The following is a 4,231-nucleotide window of genomic DNA, read 5'->3' on the forward strand; positions in this document are numbered from 1 at the left end:
TTCCATATTTTTAATATGCCTTGGGAGAGCTCTAGCAAGCCAGGAGAAACAGAACCATGATGAGACCCATCTGGATTTCAGTGGATGAGTTAAGAAAAGTAACCTTGTTTGCTAATCCCCACCTCCCTTGTTTCCCATTCCCCTATCTCTCCTTCCTTACCAGACAGGACCACACAGAGTGCCAAACCCACTCCAAATGGATGAGACTTTCCTATTTCAAAAGTCTCTGAGGAAAGACCATTTGGGTTTTTTCTTTCTTTTCCTTCCTTTTTGCCTTTTTTTTCTTTTTTTCCATTAGTTGTACAATGGGGTTCCATTTTGACCCATCCATACACAATCCATGCAATGTACCTTAATCAGCCTCCTCCCCTGTCACTCTCCCTTCCAATATCCCAGTGACTAACATGTCTCATTGTCAGAAATCCTGCCTTGCCACTCAGCTCTGAGTCAATGTGATGGCCAGAATTCTGACATGTGAGCCAGTGGGGGAAACAAGCCAAGAACATGGCACTAGCTGGGGTCTTCTGCCCAGGCTCTTGTAACAAGGACTGGAAGATCGCTCATCATTACAGCTCTTTTGTCTCTGCTCCCATGGTGCCCCACTTCTGGAACTACAAGCCCGCCCTGGTATATAAGACCCAAAAAGGCACCGCGTTCACCTCCCTTGAAGACCCACAGCCCCAGGCACTTCTTCTCCCCAAAGACCCCATCAAAGATGTAGCTCATTTCTCCCCCCCAGGCCCTGGGCCTCAATGTCCTACTCTTTCAGAAAATGGAGCTATATATCATCTTTCTCCCTGTCTTTTCATGGGTGAAAGAGAAAAGCCTTTCAATGATTCGAGTTTATTTCACTTGAAACCACCAAAATAAATCCCAACTACTTAAAAAGCAGAAAACTCATAGTTCTGGCTCTTCCTATGCAAAAACTAGCAAGACCCCATCTGATTAGTAAGTGGAGCATGGTAATTCACACCTGTGGTTCCAGCTACATATAAACGTAGGAAAGTCACCGTCTAAAAACAAAGAAACAAAACAAAATAAAAAATTGGCTTCTTGGAATTCTATGCTTCCATCAGAAAGAATGACACCACCCCATTTGTAGGGAAATAGAAAAACTTTGGGCTGGGAAGGTGGCTCAGTGGTAGAGCGCTTGCTTTGCATGCGTGAGGCCCTGGGTTCAATTCCTCAGCACCACATAAGAAAAAAGAAAAAAGCCGGAAGTGGCGCTGTGGCTCAAGTGGTAGAGCACTAGCCTTGAGCTGAAGAGCTGAGGGACAGCGCCCAGGCCCAGAGTTCAGGCCCCACAACCGGACCCAAAAAGAAAAAGAAAAAGGAAAACTGGAAAAAATCATACTACATGAAGTAAGACAGACCCAAAGAAACATAGGTTCCATGGTTTGCCTTATTTTCAATAGTCTAGGATAATCTTAGCAGATGAGCAGAATAGCTCATGACTCTAAGAGAAATGAACTCCAAGACACGGATACAAGAGGTTTTTGTTTATTGTTGTTGTTTTTAATGTACTATGTGATTTCTTGTTTCTGTATGTTCTTCCCCCTATGGTACATCCCCTGTTGTCACTGTATTTGATTTTGGATTGTATATACATTTATTTGAATTAGAGAAGGGAAGGGGAATGACAGAATGGTGAAACAAAGAACCAATGCAATAGCAATGTACATAGGACAATGGAAATGAACTGAACAACTTGGGGTAGGGAGGGGCGGGAGAGAGAGTAGGAGAAAAATGAGGGAAGGGGAGGCAAGTTTGACAAGAAATGTACTTATTGCCCCTCTGCATACTTAACAATTTAAAAAAAGCCTCTACCTGAAAAATAACTAAAGCAAAAAAAACGCAGAGGGTGAGGGTTATAACCAAGTGCCTAGCAAGCTCTCCATCCTGAGTTCAAACCTCAGGGTCACATGTGCGTATGTGTGTGTATACATAATCACTAATACAGCACACTGCTACATTTATGATATATATATTAATTTCCAGATTTTGAGAGGGATCTTTTTTGGTTTGAGGTTTGAGTTTTTTGGTTCTTTGGGGTTTTTTTTGTTTCTTGGGGTGTTGTTGTTGTTGTTGTTTTGCTGGTCCTAGAGTTTGAACTCAGGGCCTAGACACTGTCCATGAGCTTCTTTTGCTCAAGGCTAGCACTAGCCTTGTACCACTTAAGCCACAGCTCCACTTTGGGCTTTTTTGGTGGTTTATTGGAGATAAGAATCTCACAGACTTTCCTGCCTGGGTTGACTTTGAACCATGATCCTCAGTTCTCAGCCTCTTTAGTTGCTAGGCTTACAGATATGAGCTACTAGTGTCCAGCTTAATTTCTATTTGTTTTCATTCCTTGTACAGTGGTTGTAAAGTTGATGATCTTTACCATGCAATCCTCGAAAATGAGTATGGAAAAATTTCCCCATTATCCATTTTTCTCAAGCTAGACCCCCAGTTCTTTTCCTTCACATGCCAGAGAATTTTGAGTAAAAATCCCATTGGAACCAATATAATTAAGTAAATGTTCTACCTAAAGCAATTTGCTTTTCATTAAAATTTCCATTATAAAATGTCAATGTGAAAAACAGTAGATTTTAGTTTGGGCAGGTTTATATTTACACCTATTATAGGATGTTATTCTCATGTAAAATTAGTTGTGAGACTTAAACACAGTGTAAGGTTACATTACTGTGAGTGGCAGGGGGAGGGGGGGGGACAGGCTCCTACTTAAAGGACATATCCTTTACCACCAGCAGCTGTGACGCAAGAGGAGACTTCCTCTTCCTCGGTGAGCTTTCCTAGGCTGCATTCCAAATGATCCAGAGATACTCAGGGTGGTCCAGGGCAGTGAGATGGGAAATGGTCTTTGACAAGTGTCACCAAGAGGCACCTGAGACACAGATGTTTTACTGTAGCCACTGCTGATCCCCCCATATTTATAGTGCGCTTCATGGAACCCCTTTCTTTGTTCCCCTGACAACATGCAGTAAGGAGAGAGGCACACGCTATCCATCTGCACTTTAGGAAAAGATCTAATACTTCTCTTGACTAGACTGATAACTGAGTGCAGAGCCCAGGAGCTGGTGAGTGAGAACAGCAATAAACACATAAATATATCTTCCAAGATGCCAGGCACTCACGCCTGTAATCCTGGATACTCAGGAGGTTGAGATCTAAGGATTTGGATTTCAAGCCAGCCCAGGCAGGAAAGTCCATGAAATTCTTATTTCCACACAAAAAAACAAAAACAAAACAAAACACCAGGAAGTAGAGATGTGGTTCAAGTGGTGGAGCACGATCCTTGAGTCAAAGGAGCTCAGAGATAGCACTCAGGCCCAGAGTTCAAGCCTCAGGACCGACCACCCCCAAAAACAAATCTTCCAAGAGAACCAAAAAAAACCTCCAAAGGCAAAATATAGAACTGGGAGTTGTGCTAGTGAAAGTCACAGAGTGAGTCTGGAGGGGGCTGTGGTATTGGAGGTGATAGCATCTCTATCTCAGGTCCCCCAAACCCAAAAACAGCTGTTCTGGCCAGGCCTAACTGCAACTAGCCATTCTTCCCACTCCACCTGCTGGAGCCAGGCATTACCTCTACCCTCCAGCTGTGACAATTATAAGTCTTAGCCCACCACAATGGAATACTCGGTTCCCACGTCCCTACCCCCCAGTCCAAGAAATACCCCCTTACACAAAGAATGGCTGCTACTTTCCCTCCCTCAACCCTTGCTGACAATAAACTCCTTTTGCTGTATGTAATTGTGTGTCTGCGTGTTTTTCTGGGCTGAGGCTTTCAGGGGGGAGATTGAGGAGAACCTTGAATGCCATACTAAGAGTTCAGTTGTTGCCCTGAATGTATTGGGGAAGCACTGAGAAAAAGCAATATAGCAGGCATAAGATGGGTTGTTCAGGAAAGGACAACACAAGGAAAAGAAACTGACAGAGGAGTTAGGAAGATCCTGCAAGCATTCAGTCCAGACACTGAGGGGGTTAGAGCTCCTACATTTCCCCCCTAAAAAAACCATTTCCAATTGACCCCTCATCTTCCCCTACTACACCCCTGGAGATCTTTTCAGAGTAGCTTACTCAGGACAATGTTCTTCCTGTCTTCTCCTGGTGCCAGCTAAACTACAGTTCTGTTTAAGATTAACTCTGTTCCACTACACTTACTTATATTCCAAGTCCCTGGGAAAGCAGAGAAGAAAATGACCTGCTAGCTCTTGTCATCAGAACTGAT

This window comes from Dipodomys merriami, unplaced genomic scaffold, assembly GCF_024711535.1.
Source record: "Dipodomys merriami isolate MVZ:Mamm:240054 unplaced genomic scaffold, mDipMer1.0.p SCAF_1, whole genome shotgun sequence".
NCBI classification, from domain to species: Eukaryota; Metazoa; Chordata; class Mammalia; order Rodentia; family Heteromyidae; genus Dipodomys; species Dipodomys merriami.